This window comes from Podarcis erhardii (assembly GCF_964252035.2).
Source record: "Podarcis erhardii genome assembly, chromosome: 4".
Classification (NCBI taxonomy): domain Eukaryota; kingdom Metazoa; phylum Chordata; class Lepidosauria; order Squamata; family Lacertidae; genus Podarcis; species Podarcis erhardii.
This window is the reverse complement of record NC_138508.1, coordinates 74,919,276-74,935,695: the sequence shown is the minus strand read 5'-3', so window position 1 is coordinate 74,935,695 and position 16,420 is coordinate 74,919,276. Positions and strand designations below refer to the sequence as shown.

The 16,420-nt window shown below is 41.0% G+C and overlaps 1 long non-coding RNA gene across 1 annotated transcript in view; it reads right to left on the bottom strand.

Moving 5' to 3' along the window:
• The window catches only part of LOC309340325, a 92,427-nt gene that overhangs the window by 24,058 nt on the left and 51,949 nt on the right, over positions 1-16,420 (bottom strand). The gene's annotated exons all lie outside the window — the stretch shown is intronic.

Genomic DNA, 16,420 nt, shown 5'->3' with positions numbered 1-16,420 from the left:
CCAACATAAATGTGAGTATAGAATTGCTCTGCTTATCACCATTCCATGTGAGCTCACATGTTATCCCTTGCACATTCAAGGGCCCCCATTCATTCCATTGGAAAGCCCTAATCTGTATGTGCTATCCTTTGAGTTCATGAACTGGATAAGAATGGGGGAAGCGCTTGTTAGTGAGGGAATTCCACACACTTTGGAGTAGCAGCGCTGGTAAGCATTCCTCTGTATTGGCACAACAGAAGCCTTATGTGTTCAAACAGGATTTTCTTGGGAAAGAAGTGAAATACTGCAGCTTCAGTTGTAATAAAGAGTGCATTTTGAAAAGTTATTATGGATGAAGAGATATTGGGATTTTTTAAAAACTACTAATAGATTTTAAACTGGAAATGTGTTTTGTACTTTTGGTACACAGACATTAAATTGCTGAAAGTGTCACATTTTTTGTGTTGTGCAAACTGTTCATTATTGTGAAGCCCTTCATATCCCTTTCAAGAGTCCTGTATAAATGTGCCAAAATATCTACATTTTCTTTTTCTAAAGTTTTAAGTATTACTTCTGTCAAAAAAATTCCACCAACTTTGAATAGAATGGCATTTTCAAAAGTGTACTCTCAATACCATCAAATGCCTTTTTCTGTCAATTTGTACCCTTAATTTTGCTTATTCCAAAATGGATATGATTGCCTGTGGTGCACAGTTCATATTGTTCTATTTATCTTCATTTTCTTCTGAAATTGGGAAGGCAAGAATGAGTCTCAAGAGCATATTGGAAAAAATAGTATGAGAAATATAGGAAATGGAATTTTCTTGATTTTTTTTTTAAGGAATGAATACTTAATTTGAAACACTATAAAAAAATTACAAAATTAAGTGAAGTTCTGACATGGAAGCAAAGAAAATTAAGGGAAGGGCCACAGCTCAGTGGTAGAGCATTGTGGTCATTTTGTATACAAAAGGTCCCAAGTTCAATGTGGCATCTTTTCAGGGTTTTACACAGGACCGACTCCCATGTGAAACCCTAGAGAACCATTACCAGTCATGGGAAATGATATTTATTATTGATCTGACTTGGTAAAAAAGCAGCCTCCTATGTTTCTAATATGTTAAATGAATTCAGTTTTTGAGAGCAAAACTCCATCACAAGGATAGAGTGTAGTTTAACACATACAATAGTCCTAATTATCTAGCTGGCTGGTTCAAGAATTTAGGAGTGCACTTCACTCTGTCCTAAGATACTCTGAAATATTTATCTTAGACCAAAATATTAATCTGTTTCGGTTATGCTACTGTTTTGTTTTTTAAAAAAAGAACCTCAAAAGACTTCAGCCTTCTCTTCTTATGTAGGGTTGTGGATGGGGAGGTGTTTTTGAGTTCAGTTCATATTTTTCTAAAAGCTGTGAAATGTAGAAGAGTCTACACATATGTGTACTAAAAGTCATGGACCTCTGATAAGAACAACATGAGCTATCATTGCAAAAACAAAGAAATAACAAAACACACCCCTGAATTGCTAACATAAGTATGAAAACCAAGCTAGTTATTGCCTAGCAACAGATCCTGCAAACACTCTATCCAATGAAAATCTGTGCATTTCAGAGGACCACATTAGATCCTGATCATTGGTAACTGCACTGAGCCTTTCTTTGAACAAGTACAAAAATGTAATCCAGCTCCATGACCTTCAACAGGAAGTTAGACATTCATTTCTATAGGAGGGCGGTAGTGAAGCTGTGGCACTGCAGATATTGCTGGACTATAAGTCTCCTCATCCCTGACCATAAACTATGCTGGCTGGGGCTGATGGGAGTTGAAATCCAACAGCAAATGGAGGGCCAAAGGCTTCTCACCTCTGTTATCAAAGGGGGAAAGCCACACTTTCCCCCCCAATTACATAAAAATATGTAAACAGCTCTCTCATTTTATAGGATAGTACTTTTATAGTCTAGCATTAGTTTTCTATGCGGATTCAGTCACAATACCGTGCCTTATGTGGACAATTAATTGTGTAATTAACAAACAACATCATTTGCGGCTTAAAATGCTCTTTTACCAAAGTACCTCATCTGATCAGAAGTGACTGATTTCCTAACTTGGCCAAAAAAAAAAAACCTCACAGAAATCTTGGACTGCCTGGGTGGTAAAAATCTTAACCCTGTGCCACACATTCATGCAAGACATTTATTCTATCTTGTTACAAAACAAGTGTGTTATGAAAATAGTACAGACAATGCATCTACAGGCCAACGTTTCAGGGGTCTGAAAGTCTCTTAAACCAATTCTCTTAGGAAAATCGGCTTTAAATTTTCATCCTTCACCCTATGAATCATTGAGCATGGCAAATCTAAATTTGTACAGATATATAACCTGTTTAATATAACCAAATGTAGACAGGAATCCTCATCCTCAAAAATTCAACAATGCTTCCAAATACAGGTGGAAGCCAATGATAGCATCTGGAGAGAATTAAACTACAGTGGTACCTCGGGATGCGAATGGGATCTGTTCCGGAGCCCCATTTGCATCCTGAACACAACGTAAGCCATGATGGCACGTCTGCGCGTGCACGGGTCGCATTTTGCCGCTTCCGCGCATGCTCGTGATGTCATTTTGAGTGTCTGCGCATGCGCGGGAGGCGATACCCAGAAGTAATGTGCTCCATTACTTCCGGGTTGCACAACTCAAACGTGCTCAACCCAAAGCACCCAAGGTATGACTGTACTATTTGCATTGAAATCAATGAAACTTAAAAATATTTATCTTTGGCAGGATCATGGTCATTTCCCCCCCAAAAAAAAAAAAATCATGTAACTAAACGTTCTATGGCATCTGCCCTCTGAAAACAGTCATTGACTTGGTTTATGATATCATACTGGCATTTGTGTGGTAGACTGCTTATGAGATACGTTGAGGTCTTCCTCCTTTCATATGATCTATTGCTTCTTCATTGCCCTCGTTTCCACTTTGATCCACTGAATTTATTACTGATTCCTTTGCTTGCCTTCCAAATTCCTGTGCCTGTATTTCTGGAACCAGATAGCTATTACATTGCTTGAGTACAGCAAGACTTTGATGGTCTGCCACAGCTTAAAATAAATTGTTCGCTTTAAACAATAATGCACCTAGAGAAACTAGATTCAGGTAAGTGATCAGTGAGCAAAACCCCACTTCCAACAAAACAGAACTCATATAAACATTGCCTATTTTCCTTGTGTGTTACGAATTACCTCTGAAGAGGGTATCAAGCACAACAAAATCAGATGGAGACAAGCATGCAATTCACTTAATCTCATTGGGATCAGCATGAAGTAAAATGATTTGCAATTTGGGTATGCGGTGCCATAATTATAACAGCATGAGGATGCCCTCTTTAGGGAGTAATGGACAGTTCAAGGGCCTATGTAAGCTTCTCAGCTCTTCCCTACCATTTTTCATGACCGTTCACTGTTGTGCTCGTGTTAGTTCTGGTAATTATTGTAGACAAGAAGTCATGTCCAACCAACTCATATTCAAAGCTGACCCATTGAAATCAATGGGCTTCAGCTACTCTGGTGTTTGATGTCACCCTGTGCCCCTGATAGGAACTTCCTCCAGTGAATGAAGTTTAGCCAATTGATCACCAGTGCTGGAGGACATTGAAACAACCACTTTTCCAGCCTTTCTTCTTTCCTAGGATGCATTCTTCAAGTACCTTATAGAGATGTGAAATAGCATACGGCCTTGAGCTAACTTTTGCCTTGATCTGCTTGTCCCAGAATTAAGCAAGGGCCACAGCTGACTTTGTGCCAGAACGTTGACTTTTGCCAGGGCTGAAACCATTTCTAGAATGGATCCAGGGATCCTGTTGTTTTCCAGAGCATTAGACCTGATCTAGAAATTGTAATGATGGAACTATAGCCAGTGGCTTAGGGGACTGTTTGAATGATGCTGCAGCCAGAGATTACTGAGAGCGAGAAGAAAAATGCCTCTGGAATGACATGGCTGTAACATCATTTAAGCAGAGGCATAACAGGCTGTGACTATGGCAGGCTGTGAATTACAACACTGCTGCCATAAGCAGAGGTGCCCCCACCCTATTTCACTGTCTCAGCTGAAATGGGAAGGTGCTGCCCCCCCACACACACACTACTGCTGCTCCAACACCAAAAGCCTTGTTTATCAGGCTCACATGGCAGCAGAACACTTGCCAGGGCAAGTGGAACATCCGTGGGGGCACTGCCCCATGGTATTCCATCGCTGCTTCAGTGGGCCAATAAGCTAAAGAAAGAGCCCTACGCAGAGAAGCTGATGGCAGTGCCACCCACACTATTTATCATAGGAAGATCGCCTCCCACAATGAAGCAGGCTTTTTTTAAATACAAAAAACCGAGAAAGGAGTCAAAAATGCTGCTCCACTTTCAGGGTTGACGTAGAGAAAATAGGGTTCAGCACTAAGAGCTCCAGCTTGCTGGATCCTACTGAAAATGAACATGCCTGTTTCAGCTTCCACGATCCATTCTAGTGATTTGGCCGAGTAAGAATATAAGACAAGCCTGCTAGATCAGGCCAATGGTCCATCTAGTCCTGCCTCCTGTTTTCACAGTGGTCAACTAGACGACTGGAGAAATTAATAATAATAATAATAATAATAATAATAATAATAATAATAATAATAATAATAATAAATTTATATCCTGCCCTCCCCAGCTGAAGCCGGGCTCAGTAGTGCTACTCCCTTCCCTGAAAATATTCAGTGGAAAGAAATGTAGCAGTAATTTCACCCCACAACCCTATAAACATAACTGCGCAAGTCATTTATTTGGCTTATTCCCACTAATGACAAGGAGGTGCCATTTTAATCTGGAGCTGGCGGATCCAACTGTGATATTGGAGCATCCCTGCTGCAGTTCTAACTGGTGTTGTGATATCTCTTCCAAGCAACTGTTAACGCATCCCTTGGCTTTTGAAAATAATGGAAGGAAAGAAACATAATTTGCAGGCATCGGTGACAACGCTTGTCCAAGTGTTTTATATTTTATTTTGCCACATAGAAGCAATCAAAAGTTTTAAAGGGCAAGGGCAAGAGGAATTCGTAGGAATTGTTCTTTGACACTAAAATCCCTTGCTTTATCATTAAGATATGCTGTAAAATAAGCAACAAAGATCTTCTGCTCTTTATTGCCAATTTTTGTCCAGTAGAAGCAAACGTTTCACATATCAAAACTCCCCCCATTGCGGAACCTTATGTCAACTGGCAACCAGCAATCATGTTTCCCCATAATATTAAAAGCAGCATTTGTTGAGCATTTAGTGCCTTGTAGAATTCTCTCCCCCCCCCCATAAAAATTAAAAAATAAACCCTATCCGCACTCACAGGTAGATGAACATAACTGCACTATACAATATTCTGTTGATCCAGCCCATTGGCTGTAATTTACAAGCCACTTACGCTGGACAAGAACTGCAGCTCCCCATTCCCTTGGTTCTCAAATAAGCAGCACTACGCTAAGTGGTCCTTGTACTAGAGCCTTAACCTATGAGCTAAAATGCTATACAGCATGTCTGAATTAATTGGTGTATTGATTTCTCATTTGTTTCCATTCCCAACTATTCTTTGTCATTTATTTCTCCCAAGGAAATGAAGCTTCCGTGATCCCTTCAAAATGGGATTCACAGAAAAAAAATGTGTTCAAAGACAGAGAAGCCAACTCAAATAATTTTAGAATATTATTTTTAATGCTCTTAATATTGCATTTGGAACGAATCACACTACTATAAGTGAACATAGGCCAAAATACATCCTTCTCCAAAAGGGGGAGGATAGACAAAGGGCAGTTTTGCATGGCATGGTAAGCCAAAGTATAGCTTAGCCACATAATGCAAATGTGCAGACTCCCTTAACTACAGCTTGGGGTTAGTGAGGCAAGAGCTTAACCAGGAACCCTAGTATGGAAGATGCTGAGCCGAAACATGAGCTCCTCTCTGGGAACCTGCATATTTATGCAGTCCCATTAAACAATGGTTTGGTTACCATGTCACGCAAATCAGATCAAACACTGTAAAAGGAGCAGGTTGTAGAATACAATGCAACTCTGCTGAGTTGATCTGCCACACCTTAATATAAATTGCTCACTTCTGAGTTGAACAGAATTCAAGAAGCCCACGTCCTTACTATTATAGCTTCTTGTTGTTGTTCAGTCATTTAGTCATGTCCAACTCTTCGTGACCCCATGGACCAGAACATGCCAGGCACTCCTGTCTTCTACTGCCTTCCACAGTTCAGTCAAACTCATGTTGGTAGCTTCGAGAACACCATCCAACCATCTCGCCCTCTGTTGTCCCCTTCTCCTTGTGCCCTCAATCTTTCCCAACACCAGGGTCTTTTCTCTTCTCATGAGGTGGCCAAAGTATTGGAGCCTCAGCTTCAGGATCTGTCCTTCCAGTGAGCACTCAGGGCTGATTTCCTTAAGAATGGATAGGTTTGATCTTCTTGCAGTCCATGGCACTCTCAAGAGTCTCCTCCAGCACCATAATTCAAAAGCATCAATTCTTCGGCAATCAGCCTTCTTTATGGTCCAGCTCTCACTTCCATACATCACTACTGGGAAAACCATAGCTTTAACTATACGGACCTTTGTCGGCAAGGTGATGTCTCTGCTTTTTAAGATGCTGTCTAGGTTTGTCAGGCGTCTTTTAATTTCGTGACTGCTGTCACCATCTGCAGTGATCATGGAACCCAAGAAAGTACTATAGCTAGCTGACACAAATTTGTATGGCCTTTGTAATATCAATGGACCAAAAAGGCATAGATGATGCAGCATGAGAGGGGATGCTGTCCCTTTCTGCCTTCTCTCTAGAACTGACAACACCTCACAACCAACCTAATGAGTGATAGAGCAGGAGCAGGAGGCAGCTGTCAGTGCCAGAAGTACTGATGGCTGCTGTGGTGGGGGGACTGGAGTCCAGTTCCACTGCCAACAGAAGCACGCCAGTATCAATGCTGTGATCTTAGTCCACAATTGTATGGGAAGTTTTCTTAGCACAGTGATGAATAGAATTGGTCCAAACTTTTTAAACTATGCTTTAGGGGAAAATAATAATATTTGGACTACATATGAAACAATGACATTTTGTGCTGCTGTATTCTTGTGTAAGGTATACGCAGGTCAACTCCACTTATTGGTTGAGCAGCATCTAAAGCAAGGTTGGGGAACCTGTAGCCCTCCAGATGTTATTGCACTACAACTCCCATCATCCCTGAACATTTGGCATACTAACTGGGGCTGATAGGAAGTTCTCCAGCCCTGCTCCAGATGTTATTCAAAGATAGTCAGTGAAGTTCCTCTCGCAGAACATCTTCATTCAGTGAGGAAAGTGCAGATTATTCAGACATTTGATGACTACCATTATCCCAAAGTACAAAACTGAGATTTTCCTTCAGTCTTTATTTCTTGAGGTGATAAAAAGTGCTACTTAATCAGACAGGGATTATGCTTTCAAGAGAAGAAACGTAAAAGTACTATAAAATATTTTTATATGCTGCCTACACACCTTACTTTGGATATGTGACTCATGTAGCTTGCAGAACTCACATTTCCCAGACCGAGATGTCTTTATGGACCATTGGAGGAAGAAGACAATCCAATTAGAACCACCCACCAACCTTTTCTCTTCCTCTTATTTTCAAACTGAATTCGTTTCTCATCTCTCACAAGACATGCACATATCCAAAAATGACCACAATGCCTCAAGACCTTATCATTAACCTTATCACTGCTAAAGTCCCAGGTGAAGTAGAGATGAATGAGCCAATAGAAAAGCATTTGCAAAGAAAGGAGGTGAATGACTTAGTTTTTCAGTTTTGTTTCAGAGTTCCATGGGTAGTCCTTCCCCCCCCCCACTTTATTCCAAATATTTTTGCATGACTCACAAAGCTCAGTCAAAGAGGTGGAAATTAGTGTTTGACATTTCATCGTCACATTGGTAGTCTACCAATTAGGAAGTGTTGCAAGGCAGTTGTATAGACTGAACTACCAGCCATGACAATGAAATGCAACTTTCCCATTCAGTGGCAGTAGAGCACTGACTATCAGATGGAAGGAACAGAGAGTAAGATGATGGTCATTTGCATCATGGCTTGTTGTGTACTCCCAGAAGCATCACCTGCATAACAGTGGGAACTGTTGGGAACAGAATGTTGAACTAGACCGACCTTGCTTAAATCCAGAGAGACAAGTCTTTCTTATGCCCACCTCTGGGTCACTGAGCAATGTGTCATGTCTACCCAATTTAATCGTCTATACAAAAGTTGTGCCAACTCTCTGCAGCTTGCTACAAATTATTCTCTAAATTATCCACACTCAAAAAGTCCCCCCTCCCCAAATTGCTTCACTTGACTTGCAATATTACAAGGTTAAAGGAAATAATTTAACATCAGATCAGGAAGAAAAATCTGTCCACTCCCTTGTCAATTTTGACAAAGCCATAATGTGCCAATATACTTCGGTTTTTCAGTACATACCCCAAAATGAAATGAAATTCTTGCAGAGGTTCTACATACACATATTTTAAAATTAGTTATCAGGAAGAAGCCAAAAACACACTTCTGGACCTATCCATATTAAGGGATCCTACTCGGTTTTTAAATATATATGAAAGCCAAGGTATGCATCTTCTTTTTACTGTGACACTTCAAAAAGAACCAAATAATCAAAATTGTACACAAAAGGAACAAACAAGCTTGAAAATATTCTTGGATGGAGAATTTGCAGGATCAAACTCTTTACTTGTGTAGTCATTCACTGCAAGATATTGTACCATAATAACACAACAATTATAGTTATAGTTATATTAGTGAAAAGAAAGTAACACACCCAACTGTACTGTTTGTTTTGCAGCTTACCTTATAGTCATTTTGATTTGGAATACTGTTGAACTACAACACAATTTTTTCAAAAAAAAGAATCACATACAAAAACTACAGAAGGTTCATTATTTTAAAACTGGTTTTCCCTTCTTCATTAGCAGTACAGCTTGTGATGTTTTAGTGAACTGAAAGTATACTTCTGTGCCCAAAATGTGCCTTGATTAATACAGGTAGCACTAGTGCCAGTATGCCATTTTAGCTTAGGTAGCAATTTTAGTAATGTTCACATAAAGACCCAACCAGTCCAATAAAGCCAGCCATCCTTTATTCCCTACACAAGCATTTCCAATAGAAAGCTGTCCTCTTAAAGACACATGCGTCCAATTTTTGTGTTAAAGAGGTAGGGCTGTGCATCTAGACCAATATTTATATTTGTATTTTGATTCTAACATTTGTATTTCTGAATACAAATAAAAGCGCATATTATCAGAACTTGGTAACGTGTAACGTGGTTATTGATTCCTATGTCAGGCACACCATTTCTTGAGAACCATGTCGCAGACAAAATTTGGACACACATCTGGGATGAGCCATGAGCTGGGGGATCAGGCTCTGAATCAGTCACAATTCGGAGGGCAGGGAGGGAGGATTGGGAACCAAGCCAGAGGTCAGGGCCATAAATCAGGACTGAAGAGCAAACAAGGAGGAAGAAGCAAGAAGGAAGCGAGGAAAACGACCACAAAACAAGTCAGAGCTAGAGGACAAACCAGGAGGCAGGAGTGAGGACCACAGAATGACCAAAGCTACAGGAATTCACTGGAACAAGAAGCTTTCTTACACACCTTCCTGTCCAGAACTCTCAAATTGCCTGCCTGGTCCAGGACCTGAAAGTACATTACAAAGTAGCTGCCCTTTTGCTGTTCAATGGTTCACCATATGGAGAGCTGTACATGGATTTGGCTGCTCCCTGCACTCTGTGAATTTGGCCCTTAAGATTAAGTTGCTGATGCGCTGTACCTCTGGCCTCTCCCTCTGCCTCTCACCCCCAGCTTATAGCACATGTCTGTTTTCAGTGGGGCTTGCTTCCAGGTAAATGCACATAGAACCGCCCTCTAACTCTGCTGGCCCTAAATAGCAACAAAATCTGTCCCCAGAGACAGTAACCGTACCACTGACAATCTTATAGGTGTACTAACAGAAATACCTTTGTTGTGAATTCATACATACGTGAGATAATTTATGAGAGAGCACAGTGGAAACCAGACCTTTAGGAAACGTTACTTAAAGGTAGAGGGACCCCTGACCATTAGGTCCAGTCGTGGCCAACTCTGGGGTTGCGGCGCTCATCTCGCTTTATTGGCTGAGGGAGCCGGCGTACAGCTTCCGGGTCATATGGTCAGCATGACTAAGCCGCTTCTGGGGAACCAGAGCAGCGCACGGAAACGCCATTTACCTTCCCACCGGAGCAGTACCTATTTATCTACTTGCACTCTGATGTGCTTTCAAACTGCTAGGTTGGCAGGAGCAGGGACCAAGCAACGGGAGGTCACCCCATCACGGGGATTCGAACCGCCAATCTTCTGATCAGCAAGCCCTAGGTTCTGTGGTTTAACCCACAGCGCCACCCACGTCACTTATAGACTGTCAAATAACCAATAACTGGACACCAGTGGTCCCATCTGCACTATACGTTGAAAACACTATGATACAACTTTAAATAGCCATAGCTTCTCCCAATGAATCCTGGGGATTGCAGTTTGTTAAGGGTGCTCAGAGGAGACCCCTATTCCTTCCTCGGAGCTACAATTCCAGAGATCTCTGGGAAGACAGACCGACTGTTAAATCACTCTGCGAATTACAGCCCTTTAAGACAAACAGAAGAAATATAGATTGGTGTACTGGGCTGGATAAAGTTCTAAAATGGATTGTTCCTCTCATGGCCTTGGGAGAAAACCAAGATTGCACAAGCATAGTCTTCACAAACTGACCACAAACACAGAGTTAACTGAAACATTTCTCTGGCAATGGCAGGTTGGCAAAGGTAGGTCACAAGCATGGCAATTAATGATTATTACCATTCCCTGTATGTATCTATTAAGGATTGTCCATCTAAGTGTGCATCCATATTTATGATTATCTGTGGGGTTGTAGGGAAGAATAAGAACTATTTGTGTGAACCAACCCTTAGTTACAAAAAGGTTAGCTGTTGAAATGTGGTTAATCATCTACAGTGGTACCTCGGGTTACATACGCTTTGGGTTACAGACTCTGCTAACCCAGAAATAGTACCTCAGGTTAACTTTGCTTCAGGATGAGAACAGAAATCGTGCTCTGGCGGCACGGCAGCAGTGGGAGGCCCCATTAGCTAAAGTGGTGCTTCAGGTTAAGAACAGTTTCAGGTTAAGAACGGACCTCCGGAACGAATTAAGTACTTAACCCGAGGTTAAACTGTAATCAGCTTTTGAGTGCCTGTTTTGGTTGAAAAATACACATATGTGACCAGATGACTATTATTAATAGCCCTGTTTGGTGAACTGCCTTTTAATACAGTTGTACCTCGGAAGTCAAATAGAATCTGTTCCGGAAGTCCTTTCAACTTCCGAAACATTCGGAAACCAAGGCACGACTTCCAATTGGTTTCTGATTGCACAGGTGTACCAGAAACAATAGCGGAAGCCATGCCAGACATTCGACTTCCAAAATAAGAAAAAAGAAAAACAGAACACTCACTTCTAGTTTTCAATTGTTCGGGAACAGGAACATTCGACTCCCAAGGCATTTGGGAGCCGAGGTACGACTGTAATTCTATTTACATATTTTTCCATTAGATTACAATATTTTTAAGAACTGCATTTTTATTTGCACGTGTAGTTGCTTTTGACACACACACACACACACACACACACAGTTTGTTTTAAATTGTTTGCTGTTCTGTATATGCCAAATTGTGTGTGTGTGTGTGTAAACAGAGACTATAGGGTTGGAATGCATTTGGTCATTATTCCATTTTGTTTTATCGAGTAGTTTTATATTCTGTTTACAATCTCTCATTATTAGTTACATAAAACACTTGCGTAACGCCAGCTCTATGCTAATTCAGTTGGCATTATTTGGAAGTTCAGATCCCAACTTGTTCATAATCACCTCTCTTGGTTTGTTGGCACTTGCTTCCTTTTAATTTCACCTCATCATCTCCCAAAGTGGGGAAGATGTGATTTAAAAGATAGTCCCTGTTTAAAGGCTCACAATCTAACAGGCAAATAAAACAAGGGGAGAGAGGGAAAGGAGGGCTATCAAAATACAATACCAGTACATGAACAGGGCCTGCCCAATATGTTTTGCCACCAGAGGCAAAGGAGAAAATAGCAGCTTCTCCCATTCCTGCATACATAATACGACTGGATTGGCAGAGGGATTATACTCCACCACTATTCATGGGGTATCATCCTTCACCCCATCTGAGGCTGCAGGGCAGATCAAGGGGACTGGGAGTAGGATGAGGGAGAAGTTTGATTCAGTTTGCATTGAAAGGCAAAGTTACCTAATTCACATACTCCAAAACAATATTTGAACAATATTCAATCAGCTCACACTGATTTCAGTGGGAGAGTTAAGCACATACTCAAAATCTAACACAATGAAACCAGGAGGAATGAAAAATCCTTATTTGTGATGGGTTGTGTCCTTATTGACTAGCACTAGCATCAGTTCATTAGTTAAATACATGTTCGTGGCAATCTACATATCGTTATGTTCCTACAAGTGTAATATTTTAGTTAAATGAAGAGCAACAGAGCAGGTTAACACTGTTTCTATAAGAAGCGCTTTTTGCAGACCTGGCTGCCCATTCTGCAAGAACCCAGTGGTTAGCACAATTGTCTGGGTTTCTGATTGCCATAAAATATGCCTATTAATAACAGCAGGTTGGCTCTGTGAATAGAAGAAGCAACATGAAAACTGGTCCCCCATGATCATCTGCATATTTTTACAAGGAGTTACCAAGTATATAATATATTTCCTATGTGTTTTAAGTGGACAAATCGTCTTGAACCTGCTTTAAAAGAATCAAAGAATAACACTTTCCACTGAACTAGTGATTTATTTCAATTTCATCCTTTTTAATATGCTTTCTTCTACCCCTTTTTTCTTCTCCCTCTGATTCCTTTTGCCATCAATCCCATTGAACTCATCGGGTGGTGCTCACTGCTGTGTTTGATTATTCTGGGGTTTGCAAAAATTACCTCCATTTTTGTCAGGCCAAATTCTTTGCCCTGGGTCTCAGCCATTGTCGAGTTTCTGCAACACGTGGGATAATGTCAAAATGAAGGCGATTACCTGTCTACAGTGGTCCGTGCTTTGGTGACCTCCCAGTTGGATTACCATTCTGTATTATATGTGTGGCTGCCCTTGAAGACGATGCAGAAGCTTCAGTTAGTGCAGAATTTGGTTGCCAGAATTTTAACAGGTACATATGGCCAGCCTCAGACATTTCACTCCCTGAAGCGGTGGATAAGATAGCACCCCCTCCTATCCCATCTACAAAGGGTGATAGGATCGGTGGTTGAATCTTATGTCAACACTGGTGACAGGACCCCATTCCTGGGGGCAGCAGGATGGCTTAGAAGGTGTAGGATGAGTTGTGCTGTACATACAGATTTTTCCTCAAGCCCCGCACTGCCACTCCAGTTCTTTAGCATCTGCCACCTAAGGCAGCTGCTTTACTTTGCCTAGTGGTGGGGCTGGCCTTGCTGGTGCCACCAGGTTTGCTCATAATACTCAAATCATTGAAGAACTTCAATGGTTGCCTACACTGTTGGGTCCAATTGAAGTAGCTGAGATTTACATTTAAAATCTGTAACTAAATACCTGAGAGGGAGCACCTCTTCATATACCAGCCTGCTTATGTCTTAAGATCCTCAACTCAGTCCCTGCCCTAAGTGTTGCTTTTCTCAAAAGTGCATGGTTTGAAGTACATATGAAGAAGAGGGTTTCTTCATTGGTGGTGCCTTTGCTTTACAATATTTTGGGTACCAAGTTAAGATGTTTTTATTTACCCAGACATTTTAATTTGAATAATCCCTCACCTAGTTTATCACTAATGATTTTTGGCATAGTGGTTAATATTGTTGTTTTATTGTATTAGGATTTCAGTAATTTATAAGCTGAAGGTTGGATCCAGACTTAGGCAGTAAACCCATTAAAAAAATATATCAGTTGCATAATATGGCAGAGCACATGTAGCTTCCAGAAGTAGATGAAGATTGGCAGCTACTTTCTTCCAATGATGTCTATCTAGATCCAAGACAAAACAATATACCTCGTTTCATGTTCATTTTGGAAACTGTTGAAAAGCGTATTTCTTGAGAGCCTTTTCTTCCATGCAAACTTATCTCTTTCTCAAAGCATATCCCTGATCTCTTTCTACTCTTCTTGGTTCCTCTAGAACAATATTCCATAACCAGGTGCCATCCATATTGGACTGCTAGAGAGACTTCCAGGTTGGCGCCTCCAACAATGGCAGAATTCCTCTGATCGGGAGGAATTTGCTCCGTGGAAATCAGGGTCTGGCCACCACGGCGAAGGCGGAGACCCACTAAAAATCACAGGCAGGAGAAGCCTGTGAACGTGGGATTCGGCTGGCACCTTTTGCGCCTCCCCTACTCGCGGGGAGACCTGGTTTCGGGGATCCGGAGCGACGTGGGGTGAGCGGCGCAGTGCTTCGAATTGACTGCTTCTTTCACGGAGTGAAGCCGCACTGCTGTTGCCGGAGAGCGCTGACATTTTCCTGTGGACAATTTGATCCTAAACAACTACCCGTGAGTAGAACGGAAAACTGGATTTTTAAACGTCTTAATTTGGCACCGAAACGGGGAGGTTTCAAACAGGAAGTCCGCCTCCCCCTTTTGTAAATAGATTGAAGGAAAGAGCTTGCAAGCTAAAGTCTTGGAAAGTCCTCTGTAAAGGATTAAACTTCCATCGGCTAAAATCATTAAACCCCCCTTGGAAGCAGGAGAAGAGGGGGGGGGAATCTGGGATCGCGTAAGCCTGCAGGAGAGAGTGAAGAAAGTTAAATTACCACCGCTCTGAACCTGGAAACGGGCTGCTAGTAAGACTGACGTTTTGGGAAAGTTCATTGACTGTGAATAAAACATATCTTGACAACTAGTTAAATAAGAGAAATACATTGTTTCCATTGTCTCCTTCTGCGTTTAAAAAGGAGTAAAAGTAACTGAAAATTGAAACTAATTTTGTTGCTTGAACTGTACTTAAAAGGATTGATACAAATAGAAATTGTTTCCCTCTAGAGGAAGCCTTTGAAACTGTTATAAGAGTTGAGCTGGTGGAATCTCCAGCTGCAAGATAAAAAACCGTGAGAACCAGGGATTGACCTTGGATAGGTTAAGAATGTCGACAGTAGAAGCCTTAGTGATTGCATTATGTAAGATAAGTGATTCATTGGAACAGCTCCACAAGAAGACGGATTTGATGACTATTAAAATTGATAACTTGGGACAAAAAATGACTAATTTGGGACAAAGAGTGAACATCTATACAGAAGCCATTCAGGAATCGATGCAGGAATCTACTTTGGTGTGGCAGGCTGTGGAGAAGGCGAGGGAGAAAGTTGTTGTTGTTGAACCTAAAGTAATACGGGTGGAGAGGGAGAGAGCCCCAGCCTTACAGAGGCAATTTGATGACTATAAGTTGTTGCCTTCTATGATTGAATTCAGAGAAGGTCAGATTTTGAGGATTGGAGCCCTGCTTGGACTGGAGAAGGAAAGTTGGATAGATCACCTCATGCAGGGATTTACTGACCTTTGGGACCTGGACCTGGGTCAGGAGGAGATTGGAGTTGCGGGGACTTTCAGATTTGGAGGGATTTTGAAACACGTCCTGAAATATCTTTTGGATTTTAGTTTTAATTATGGAGATTTGGCTGACCTGTCGAGAAGGAATAAAAACATTGCTAGGTCGGAGCTTCCCCGAGATCTACTCTTCAGCATCAAAGGAAGGAAATTAAGAACAAGATCAGCAGAAGACAAAGTAAAGTGCATGTATAAATATGAAGAAGATCTGCAGAAGGGACTTGGAAAAGAGTTAAGAGCCTCGGACAGAAAATCACCAGGTTGATGAACTATATGGAATTGACGGAAATGACTGGCAGAATCCGAGACCTGGGAGAAGAGACGGTGGAAGAAGATTGGAAAAAGTTTAAAGTTTATTTATAGAATACTGTAAAATTAATGAGTGTCAGAAAAATGTTGGAATGAAATTATAAGGCTTTAGTAGAAATGTTATAAGGAGTTAAGCATAAATAAGTATTATAGTATTAATGGAAAATAAGGTTAAAATAAGTTAAGATAATTATATGACAGAAAATATAGAAAGATGGAAAGGAATTGCTGAAACAATTAATAGAAGTGGACTACAAAAAGGGAGGTGAGAGGAGGTCGATGAAACAAGGGAATGAAAGATAAAGCATTGAAATGGTATGATGTATGTTTTTAAATTGTTTTTGCTTTGTTTTGTTTAGTCTAATGTGTTAATGTTCCGTTGTGTACTGTTTATATATTGTATCGTA